General features: G+C 42.9%; 1 protein-coding gene across 1 annotated transcript in view; it reads right to left on the reverse strand.

The window, feature by feature from the left end:
• Window positions 1-7,186, reverse strand: part of ahctf1 (AT hook containing transcription factor 1) — a 127,592-nt gene extending 120,406 nt beyond the window's left edge. Inside the window, exon 1 of the mRNA XM_084308751.1 lies at window positions 7,088-7,186. The gene's annotated coding sequence lies outside the window, so the exon portion shown is untranslated. The remainder of the gene's footprint in view (window positions 1-7,087) is intronic.
• Between the last annotated feature and the right edge of the window lie 5,847 nt (window positions 7,187-13,033).

The raw sequence follows: 13,033 nt of genomic DNA on the forward strand, positions 1-13,033 counted from the left end.
CCAGTGTTTACAGGAGAGCTGTCCCAAGTAGCGTTATATGAAAATGATTGTAACAAACTTTTGTTCAAAACGTATCGTCTGTGTTGAAGAGTGTTGTGATCGACTGATGTCTGTTGACGCTCAGAGAAAACATGTAGCTGCAGCTAAACTAAACTCATGTGTTGTCAAGTTATTGTTATAAGGAACCCAGTCCAGACTGCATCCCCTTAACAATTGTTTGTATTGAGCCGTATTGTATTGTACCCATTCTGCAATGTGTTAAATAACGTTTGCATCCATTTCATATCGGTAACGTTACCACATTACGTTAGCATTTAAGCTATATACTATACATGGATATAGCCATTCACATTAGCATGTAGCTAACAACACCGGCGGTCTTTTGTGAGACTAAACTATCCGCTCTTGGTGGTAAATTGTGTTGCTGATGGTTTTGTTTCATCAACAAAATGAGAGGCAGAACACACAGTGAATGTATCCGTTTGTTTATTGCAGTTTCTTTCTTTGCTGAAAATATATGTTCCGTTGGCAAAATTATCAATAGGGTCCAGCTATGTTTCTAAACAGGAAGTTCTTCTTCTTCTTCAGTGAATTAATGGCAGATCGCAACCACAGGAAGTTTAGTGAGCGTTCAGCCTTTTCTGATTGGTTGAAATGGCCTTCATGTCTGAACAACATCGCCGCCTACTGTTTTGGCATTGTACTAAATGTATCGGTTGCTGGGTTCCCAGCTCTGTCGTGAGTACGCAGTTATACACGGTTGTTCACCTGTGTTCACCGAGTTTTATTTTTTCAAACTTCGGTCATATTAAATCCAAACGCTCGTGTGGACAGGGCCTTAAGTTACACTGCTATCTTAAAGTTAGCAAGCTAAGCATCTGCATAGCGCGACCTGTGTAACGTTAAGTAACTTGTGTTCGGCGGGGAAAGACCGTTCCATTTGTAACACAACTTCAAAGAATAACATCCAAATCCGATCCCGATGCGCATTTCCTTCATTCCACAGCGCTGAGCGTGCAACGTATTTCATTGATAGATCTGGCCAGAGCCTATACTCAAACGTTCCAGTGCTGTCTTCCTGATGATTTTAATCCAAACGTCCATTCAAAACTTGTATTATGAAATAATTCTGGGATGTCTGACTATTTCCCTATGCATTGGTGCGAGTTCAGCTGACAGTCCATACTGAGTCCATGACATAATAAGTTCATGAGATGCTCTGTTCTTTTGTTGTGTTTGAGGTGGATGTTGTTGCGTGTGTGGGGTTTTTCATGTATCAATTTGAAACAAGCCTCTTGACTGTTGGAATTAGGGATGTTAAAAATAAAATAGCTAATAATATTATTCAATATTAGACATTCATTGATCCAGAGGCAACCGGCTATTCGTCTGCTATTTGTAGATATATCAAGACAACAACACAACTTGCCCTCAGGGACAATCATATTTAATCTATTTAGATAGAGTATGTATGTATGTATTATTTACAGATAATTGAAGGTACCTCAAAACATGAAACCAAGCCATGTCACACATCGTGTGTGCGTGTGTGTGTGCGTGTGTTACTTGAACAATTGTCACTGTGCTCTTTGTGTGCTCCTAAATTTGTATTTAGATTTTATTTATTAACATTTTATTTAGGAGCACATGTGCTCCTTGGGGAAAAGATTAGCGTAGAGCCTAGGGATGCCCCCCGGACCCCGGTTTTAAACGGGAACCGGTACTATATTAGAAAATACCGGAGTATTTATAAGCTCCGACGTCCTCGGTACTGCTATCGATACTCTAGAGAAATTATTATTATTATTATTATTATTTAAAAGTTGCGAACGATCTCTCCTCTCTCTGTCTCTGCACGAGAAGCGAGTCGCAGCGAGTCATTATTACACACACTCCTCGCGAGTCGCGCTACACATACATACGGGTACTCCTTAATGAAAGCGCTGTCAATAGTATGCAGCTGCAGCACGTCAGACCGCAGCGCTTACAAGCCCCGCACATACAAGCCCCGCACACCTGATGTGCTGCAGCTGGAAGCATCTCAGCGCTGTCTCCGTGCTGACGCGCGCTGCACACAGACACAGACAGCTCTGCATGGACTGAGTCGTGATGGCGGATAGAGCGAAGCGTTCACAAGTGCAACAAAACATTTGCCAGTAAGGGTGGCAATACGAGCAATCTATCAAAACATTTGTTTGCAAAACACTATATTAGTTTGCAGAAATGCGCCGTATTCGACTGCCTTGCGCGCAGTGGTCCATCTGCATCCACTGCAGCCGGTAAGCCAAGATACGGAGTTTCCTAGGCTAATAACGAATTATTACAAATAGGCTAATAAACAAAATAATTGTTTAGCTACACTACAATCTAAAAACTTTTTATAGATCGTCAAGCTGAGGTCAGCCACCAATGTGTCCCAGTGAGCCCACCACACATCCTCCTCGACCCTCTACCTCCACCACCCAAAGTCCTTTCTCCCTAGCAGCTAGAGGAAAGATGACAGAGGATAGGGTGAACGAGTGTCACAGGGCTGTGACAAAGTTTGTTGTCAAAGGCCTGCACCCGTTCTCTACAGTGGAGTCCAAGGACTTTAGGTAACAACTAATCATTCAGTGTATATCGTTTTTTTTGTATACATAGTTGTCTAACTTGTCTGTTGTTGTTATAAGTTATTATTGAAGCAGCTATTCCCACCACTCCACACAAATTTACAATAATTCAATCATTTCTAATCTTTACTGTAGGGAGATGACCAATGCTCTCAACTGCAAATATAAAAATCATAAAAAAATTATCAAAAAGAACCGATAAGAGTATCGATAAAGTACCGAACCGTTAAGCAGTATCGATAGGAGTAGTAGTATCGATAAAATCCTAACGATACCCATCCCTAGTAGAGCCCTATATATGGAGACATTAACATTACGTTATCAAACATAGGGACGAAGACTGTAAAAAAAGTGTCAACAATGTTTTATAATCTTTATGCAAATGTTCATTATAAAAATTTTGTGCCCCCGAAATACAAAAAAAGCCCCCGAAAATCAATTAACACTTTGACTGCCAGGGGGCGTCTTTAGACGTCTTTGCTGGCCATGCTAAAGTTGCCGGGGGACGCTGTACGTCGTCTTTATATCAATATTTCAAAAATCTGCGATCGGATTCATAATGTCCCTCCGCTGGCCTGAGACACAAGTGTGATCTCCTCTCAATCCTCTAGCGGTTCAAGACCGCCATCTGGTGGCCGATCGGCAGATCGAAACCGGATGTCAACCTTTAACCCGGTAGGACTCACTCCATATGGGGTCCGGGCACTCGCTAATGTTAGAGAGACTCCGTCTTCACACAGTGAACATCGATCGCTGCAAATAACTCGAAAAAACAACATGATTTGGACGTATATATTATTATACAACCTGGAAATGGACCGACTATTTCAACATCCCATAATGGAAAACTGTCTACCCCACGCTGATCGCCCAACGGCCCGCGGAGACTGGGGTGAGTTTTAGCGTGTAATATTACCGTGTTCGACACTAACTGCTATGATGAACATTTGACCCACATTAGATGATTGGTATAACGCTGCCCACGGAATTATAAAAGCCCCCTCGCCCATCCGGTCAACATCAGATGACGTGTAGTAACTTCTAGAAGTACGTCTAGTTGGAATTTTTTATATCGCGCTGATTGCCATCAAACTGTATTTCATCATCAATATAATGCATTTGGGGCTATATATCACGTTCTGGAGAAAGCTGCAGAAAGAGATGAAAACATACTTATACATTAGACCATACTTTACTATGAATATGTGAATGAAAAAGTTTAACGTTGCTACACAATGAACAATACATATAGGACTTTGAATGGGCCCTAATAATGGCAATGTAGCAATAGAATTTAAAAAGTTATAGCCCTGCAAAGAAGGGGACTTTCTCCATAGACAAATAGCGCTGGCAATATATGGTATATCATTAATTTAACCTTAGGCAACCAAAGTGTTAAGGGGGGCAAAAAAAGCCATTGAATATTTTTTTTTAATTTCTAACCCTGCTTCAAATTATACCGTGATATAAATTTTAGATCATACCGTCCAGCCCTACCTAATGCTAGCCATAAAGTTGTGCCAAACATGTACGCCTAATTAGAGTGGAAATTTGAATTATTCGTCTTCTGTGACCTCAATATGACCAAAATATGTTTCACTGAAATTATGTTGCTAGGAAACAGCTTGGACCACTGGGCTGTACAGTGCGAGATATATGTTGCACCTGCTACAGCAACATCGGTCTGTGCGATGAATGGATTTACTTCAGTAGCACTGGTGCGATAGGCATTCGGTTCATATCGATACTTTTGAAAATCATGTGGCAACTCTCATTTCCGCCCAAGCGCAGCTCCAGCCATAATATCTATGGCTCAGGCAGCTAGCAACGTTCGGTTCATATCGATACTCTTATTTTGAAAATCCTGTGGTGTCGTATCCGCTCGGCTCCACAGCACACAGCAGTACTCGTCTCAGTAGTAGCAGTAGTGTCTGGAACACGCACATTGCAACATAGCAAGGCTAGTGTGCCACTGCCTATTTCGCGATCCAAAACAAATCCCTGCTGTTTTATTCCGCAACGGGTCAAATGCATCTAACATGCTTTGCAATCCTCGCCATTCCTTTATGACCACGTCGTGTTAAAGTCCGAAAGCGTAAGCTAACAACAAGCGAACCTTGATCAGAGCCAGAGAGAGAACAGCAGAGTGGGGACTGGGAAGGAGGGGGGGGGGGGGGCAGGCATTCTCCCTTCTGTGTGTGTGTGCATTTGAAAAGATCAGATGAAGTCAGACGAGTATATTATATTGATAGTAAATGTACTGAGGGTGGACAGATAATGTTGATATTTAAACATAAAAAAAATAGAATACATAATAAATGTATTCATGATCATCATGCAACATAAAACAATTGCAGGAACGACTTGGAAGAGGAAGGGGTTTTAGGTTGCGTGTTGTGAGTTCCAAATTTGTTTACGGTACTTAAAGTTTAAAGCTCAATATATCAAAATGTGGCACTTTATAGTGAACATGAGGTCTATTTGTATTACATTTTTATTGATCTTTTTCCCCCTCCATTTTCCTCCGATTTTTCTCCCATCCCAATGTTAGTCGTATGCCAATTCCCAGTCCCTTCCTGGTCACTGCGCACTTACCCCCCACAGTCAGATCATCTGGGAGAGTGGAGGCTACCACGTGCTTCCTCCGACACACGTCCAGCCAATCACCGCTTCTTTTCACCTGGCAGCGCGGATTCTCATTGAGAGGGCGTAGCGTGTGGGAGGATCACACTATCCCCCTCAGGTCCTATCCGCGCTTAGCAGGCGCCCCGACCGAACTGTAGGAGTCGCTGTTTACAACGACCCGGACCCACCCCACACATTTGTGACTGTTACAATATAACACGTTTTAAGATTTTGGCCTGTGCTACAAAACTATCAACCTCACCCATGTTTATTTCCTGTCAGCAAACACTGCAACAGGATGGTAAACTTTGGTCAATCTAGAATGTTTATGTTATCAAGTTTAAAAACTGTCTATATGACCATTAGGGCTCTACAAAATGTTTAAGCAATTGATAAATTCCATAAATCAATAAAAAATATATATATAATAAATCTTACTAAAATCTTAATTTGATTCGGTGTTATATATTTATTTGGGACCATTAACGTGTCTACTGCAGTAACTGGGGGGAAATCGTGGAACTGGGTAAAGTAACTAAAAAAACAGCAATCTAGAATGAAATATATGCATGATGTATATTGAATCAAGAATAGATTTTGAATCGAATTGTGCAGCACCCATAATATCCACCAATTTAATAAATCCATGTATTAGTGAAGATGTAAGGAACGTGGAGTGTTCACAACATGTTGTGCTTGCTTATAATGTATACACTGCCACTATTGCACTGTTCCCATAATGATGATGATAACACCATCTCATGGAGCACAGGGGCCTGGTGGCTCAGAGCGCCCTCTTCGATCAAGACACAACATAACAAGGAGGATTCAACTGGAGCTCCCGCGCAACACACGCCGCCTGGCAGGCTGCAGCCACATGGACATGCTGACACGATGACAACTAGCATCATTACACCAATGCTGTTCACAACGACCCAACCATACACTACTCACCCTTTACATATAGATGCCACACTATTGAATCGAATGTCCACGAGTGTCTCTTGTCAAACCTAAATAAATGAGACTTAAGTTACGTCCCACACAAAATAGTGATAGTGACATGATAGTGAATCAACTTGTCTTGAGGATTTCAAACCAACGCACTAACTTCACTGGCGAAATATTGATGTGTATTATGTTGTTCTTGTTTGCTATAACGAAACTAACTTAGGTAACCAACGACAGCTACATAACAACGTTACTTTATAATAACGACTCATGTCTGCTGTGCTGCACACCATGTTAGCGTCAAGCTAGCTAGCATGCTAATCCAACTACTTATAATGTAAACAATCATCGCATCGTACCATAATAAACAAACCGCGTCTCTCAATATATTAACCAACTCTCTTTAAATACCAGGATCCAGTTAGAGCCAGGATTTGCTCAACTAACCGTCAGCTAACGTTTAAAATAGCCGGTTAGCTGCAAGGTCATGTCGGGATTATGATGACTGGATTGGAAAAACACACAACAATGTATTAAGTTTTTAGCTAACGCTATCTCTGCAAAAGTTGTGAACGTTGTTGTTGTTGTGTTGTTAGGTAGGATGATCCATGACCAAGGAGTTTAAATGTACGACCAGCTTTACTTGGTGGCGTTAGTTTAGCAACGTTAGTAACTAACGCAGTTAGCCGTCCAGAGAGAAAAGTAATGCGCTTAATGTGTTGGAAGACTCATTCATATTAAGTAACGTTTGTTAGCTAACAGCATATTGTGTGTTTTCACTCACGGTCACTTCTTGACACAACAAACCTGGCCGGTGAAGTGATTTATGAAATCAAGCAGCAAAGGTAATAATAACGCTCGCTAGCTACCTAGAGCTAACAAACTGCTAAAGTTAACGTTACCTGTCTGGGGGTGTTGACGGTTGTAACGTTATTATCAGAGCCGCGAGTAGAGTTTGTCTTCATTTAGGAGGACCCCCTTTGTTCTGTATCATAATCCGCTCCCTTACTAGAACGTTAACACACAAGTTAAAATGTCAGGTAGCTCCTCGCGTTGGTTAAACCGTTAATGACAAGCTTCTCTAAGTTAGCTAACCGACTTTAGCTGGAGCTCCTGCTGCTACAACGCGAGCGCCATGTCCACCGGTAGGAACTTGAAGTGGACCGTGACGCGTCGGAGCTCTCGCTTCGGATTGGCGGAACACTTTCTTCTTTGGAGTTAATGGCGGGTCGCAACCACAGAAAGGCGCATACCGCCACCTACATGTACAACCCAGTAGTACACTTTCTATGACTTTCTGCTTCCTGGAGTAGGGTCCAGCTGCAGCGCCGGAGAATCCTCTCAAGGAGCAAGCCTGTGGCAGCCACGAAGCGAAGCAGCTCGGAGGTGCGCTGTTGATTGATTGATTGATTGATTGATTGATTGATTGATTGATTGAAAACTTTATTAACAGATTGCAGAATGGGTGCAGTACAGTACAGCTCAATACATACAATTGTTAACCCGGGAGGGTCATCAAAGATAAGTCGCCTATTCTCAGTCCTTGCCCCACAATGGTGGAATGAACTACCCACCCCAGTTAGGACAGCCGAAACACGTCCAATCTTTCGCCGTCGACTAAAGACGCACTTCTTCAACCATTATCTGAATAAAAAAAAAAAAATTATCTAACCCTAACTAACCATACTGTCATGCACTTGTCCTAATAAACTAACCTACACTGTAGCACTCAACACTTTGACGAACATTGTTACTCAGCTGATAGAGTTGTGCCCTTCCTGATGGCTTGTCGTACAGAACTTGTAAGTCGCTTTGGATAAAAGCGTCAGCTAAATGACTAAATGTAAATGTAAATGTAAATGTTAAGGGGATGCAGACCAGAGAAATACTTTCGTCTTGTTTACATCAGGGTCCCCCATTTTTTTCAATTCATCATAACATATTTACGACATACATGACATACAGATAGACAGTACTGCTACATCTTTACATTTATGACATACCAGATTTGCAAATACAGTAGGGCCTACTGTTTGTGATACGAAAAGAGTCCAGAAAAGAGAGTATATACATTTGATATACATTGTTTTAAGTGAGCGTGTGTTATTGGATTGATTGATTTATTGATTGATTGATTGATTGATTGATTGATTGAACATTTTATTAATGTCCGCCTTGTTTCGAACTGGTTATGCTTAGGCCCTCTTTCGAAGTCGGTTATGCTTAGAGTTTATCTTTAGAGCAGGGCGATAGACCACCAGCCCTGATTCCAAACTCTAAGGCTTACAAGGCTGACAAGTCCATGATCTCCAATAAAGGGGTGATAGCATGCGGGTTAAGTGATCATTATATGATTTTCTGTACCCGCAAAAAGCTAAAACAGAAGGCCGGCTGTCACAAAACAGTCACATCTAGAGACCTCAAAACTTACTCTAGAGAGGCCTTTAACCTAGAACTGGGGAGCTTGGACTGGTCAGATGAACTCAGTGGTACACAGGTTGAAGAAACATGGCTTGGATTCAAAACCAAATTCACAGCAATACTCAACAACATGGCACCCATAAGAACCACCAGGGTTAAACATCGCGCTGAGCCATGGATGCACACTGAAATACTGGCCGCTATGAGACAAGAAATGCTCTGAACTTCATAAAAGTCAGACAAAGCTTTCCAAAAGCTCAAACAGTGAACACCAAGCCCACGTGGTTGAACTAAAAACTCAAAGAAACAGACTAAGAAATGACGTAAACACCATGATCAGAACCGCAAAAAGAAATTTCATCAACGACAAAACTGAGGAAAACAAAAACAAACCCTGCGAACTTTGGAAATTACTCAATAATCAACTAGGCTGCAGTAAAAAACTTAAAACCAGATTCTCAAACATAAACATAAAGACGGACAACACGCTCATCACAGACAAGCTGGATGTAGCCAATTACTTAAACATCTTCTTCACAAACATAGCCACAACACTGGTAAACAAACTACCCTCCCACTCAGGGCATTATGGGGTAGAACACATAGTAGCATACTACAAAAACCTAGGGGTCCACAAAGACGACTTCAAACTTGAAATGGTAACAACCGATGAGGTACTCAAAAAATTGAGCGCCCTCCAACCTAACAAGGCCACTGGCCATGACAACATCCCCTCCAAATTCCTCAGAGACGCAGCAGCCGCCATCACCCCAGTCATCACACACATAATAAACCTCTCTATAAAACAGGGACACGTCCCCAAGGACTTCAAAATTGCGAGAGTGACCCCTCTGCACAAAAAGGGCAGCAAATTAGACCCAGGCAACTACCGCCCTGTTTCTATTCTTACCTCCATCTCGAAAGTCATGGAGAAAATAGTCTACGAACAGGTCGAAAAGTACCTGGCGGAAAAAAAACTAATCTACGAATTCCAATCTGGCTTCAGAACGTCCCACTCCACTGACACATGCCTCCTCTATTTGAATGACCACATCAAACAAGAGGTGGACGCGGGCAAATACTGCGGCATGGTCATGCTGGACCTACAAAAGGCCTTCGACACTGTCAATCACTCTATTCTGATGGACAAGCTAAAAGCAATTGGTTTTGATAGCTTATCAGTGAGCTGGATGCAATCCTACCTGGAGGGGAGAGAACAGATGGTAGAGGTAAACGGTACTCTATCTCCCCCCCTCACAGTGAGCTGTGGTGTTCCACAAGGAAGCATACTAGGACCGCTACTCTTCCTAATTTATGCAAATGACATGTCGTCAGCCTGTGACTGCAACTTGTTCCTGTTTGCGGACGACTCAGCCCTGCTGGTCTCTGACAAGAACAAGTTGCAGGTTGAAAAAACCCTCAGCTCGGAACTAGGCAAAATCTGCATATGGCTCGCTGATAACAAACTATCATTACACATGGGCAAAACAGAGTCCATTCTCTTCGGTTCAAATAACAAACTCAGCAAGACCGACGGCTTCTCAGTTACAGTGGGTGTAACTGAGGGGTTACAAAACCCTGACTGTATTAAAGATTGTGATAGATTAAACCACTGCTAGTTATGTACTTTAATTACTGGCCAGACAGTACATCAAATATAGATGGTGAACACCCACAAGAATACGGCATTGACAAAGAAATAGTATTTGAGGGTAATTTATTATTATTAGGCAACGTTAGGTTACAGAATGAGAATTAGGGTTGCGCTTGTATGGCGAAGAATATACGTAAAGTCAGTCAAGAGCATGAGTCACTAAGAATAGCAGGAATCCTACGATGGGTCTAAGTTGACACCACCTGTCGTATAGTAGCAGCTATATAGGGCAACACTGGTACCGACTGAGACAATGGGTTCCCTCCGGGGTGTAAGGCCTGGAGGGTAGAGGAATGTTCGGGTACTCCGTCTGATTCAATGAGGAATAAAGAGACTCCAGGTACAGGAGTCGGTCCTTGTAAACTCCCTTGATCAGCAGCAAAGTAATAATTGTAATCCAGATGCTCGACAGCATTGATGACAGCTATCCAGCCCCGTCCACGAGGCAGGCCCGAGTTGTAATCCTCACGAGGTTGAATCCCAAACGATAGTGGAAATCAACGATGCTCTTCTCCGGGTACCACGTTCCAAATCAATATAATCCAACCAGGAATGGTTCTGCAATCGCCGACGCCGATTCTCCTGTGTACATGTCCAACGGTTCTCCGCCTAGGACTCCTCGGGTGTGGGCGACGTATTTAGGCCACACAGCCTGGTTAAGTACACTAGCCAAAGACACGACGAACCGCTGGGCAATGCTATACACGAACGAACTGTGGCCGCACGATATACAATAAATGAACGACTATTTACTTCACATTAGATTAAGTCGAACTCAACGTTACTTCATTAAACTCTGACACTTTTACCATTCTATTCGCACGCGGTTCTCAATGCTCTGTTAGACGCAAGGTTGCTCACTTCACTGCACGTTGACTCGTGGTGAAGGTGGGTAAGGTACTGAACGTAACTGAATTGAACTAAGCAACTAAGCACGGTGTGCGCACCTTGCGCTGTATTTATACTTAAGTGAATATCTAGTCCCAACCTCAGTCCTTGTCTGGTATTACTACGCTGACTCCGGGCATGTTCCGACATGCCTGCAGTTGTCTTTGAACTTGCCGTTGGGGGCTTGCGCGCTGGCGCCTGGGGGCGCTGTCCAATAGGAGAGCGAATATTACTCTGGTCTGAACGCAGGTAAAGGGATATTCCGTGTATATATATAAATAATATACAAAGTATATCAAACAATAAAGGTATATTCTCAGTTTAATCTGGCCCTTCACAACAGTGGGTGACAATAGTGTCACAAGGAAAGACGAAATTACCTACCTGGGTTCCATCCTAGAGGCAAATCTTTCCTGTGACAAAATGGCATCCAATGTAATAAAAAAAGTCAACCAACGAACTAGATTCTTGTACCGGATCTCCTCTCTGGTAAACAAGAATACCCTGAAGACTCTGGCAGGAGCACTCATTCAAGGGTACTATGACTATGCGTGCACCTCATGGTACCAAAGCACCTCAAAGGCGCTTAAAACAAAATTACAAACATCACAAAACAAACTGGTCAGACTACTACTTGACCTGAACCCCAGAACCCACCTCACCCCTGCCCACTTTGACAACCTAGGATGGCTTAGAGTAGACGACAGAGTACAGCAACTTGCAATGGGCCTGGTCTACAAGATACACTATACGACCGGGGTGCCCATGTACATGTCAAAATACTTCCCAAAGATCAGTGAATACCACAACCACTACACCAGAGTTCAACAAATCATGTTAAACCCAGATTCGGCTCAAACAAGGGACTAAACACGTTTAGCAATTATGCCACAACAATGTGGAATGCCCTACCCAAAGCTGTAAAGGAATGTGAATCCCTGCCCACATTCAAAACCGCTCTAAAAGAGCACCTATGGGAGGCTGCAATTCGAAACTGGCCACCGTAAATGCCCAAAACCCCCACCACCTCCTAATAGACAGTCTCCTCCCCACCGCATGTATATATTCCCTCCCCGCCGTATGTATATTTCTCTCCCACCCACCCACCCCCTCCTAATGTACAGTCCCCTCCCCATCATATGTATATACTCTGTCAGGATCTAGGGGTAACAGTACTGTATATTTGAATACCGTTTATGTCACAAATGTATCAGTACTAAATACCTATATGTCCCTATGCCATAAATGTCATGTATGTTGTGTATGTCATAAATGTCTATATGAATTGAAAATGGGGGACCCTGATGGAAACAAGACAAACGTCTTTCTCAGGTCTGCATCCCCTTAACAATTGTATGTATTGAGCCGTACTGTATTGTACCCATTCTGCAATCTGTTAAATAAAGTTTTCATTCATTCATTCATTCAAGCACAGCGTTGCGTTCCTCATATCAACACTGGTTGCACGACACACGCTAATGACGCCACGTGCACGCGCGCTCCCGGTCGCGCGCATACATTTTCCCTCGCATAAGGACAGACTAAAGACAGTGCCTAATTGCCTCTACGAATGGAATGTAACACCTGCAGTGATGCGTTGCTCATAGGACGAGATTGCACTCCGTGCAGCCAAAGTTTTGTGAGCAGAAACGTGTGCACGCGCACACAGGAATGCGCTGCACTCGACTGATGCGCCAACTCGCAGTACCCACCTGGCTACTTTGCATATCAATAGCGCCAGTCGTCAGGTGTTACATTCCATTCGTAGAGGCAATTAGGCATTGTTTTTAGTCTGTCCTTATGCGAGGGAACATTTATGCGCATGCGCGGGAGCACAAGGCGTCATTAGCGTGCTCAAGGCGTGATATGAGCATCGCAACACTGA

Source organism: Notolepis coatsorum (genome assembly GCF_963971535.1).
Source record: "Notolepis coatsorum genome assembly, chromosome: 2".
NCBI lineage: Eukaryota > Metazoa > Chordata > Actinopteri > Aulopiformes > Paralepididae > Notolepis > Notolepis coatsorum.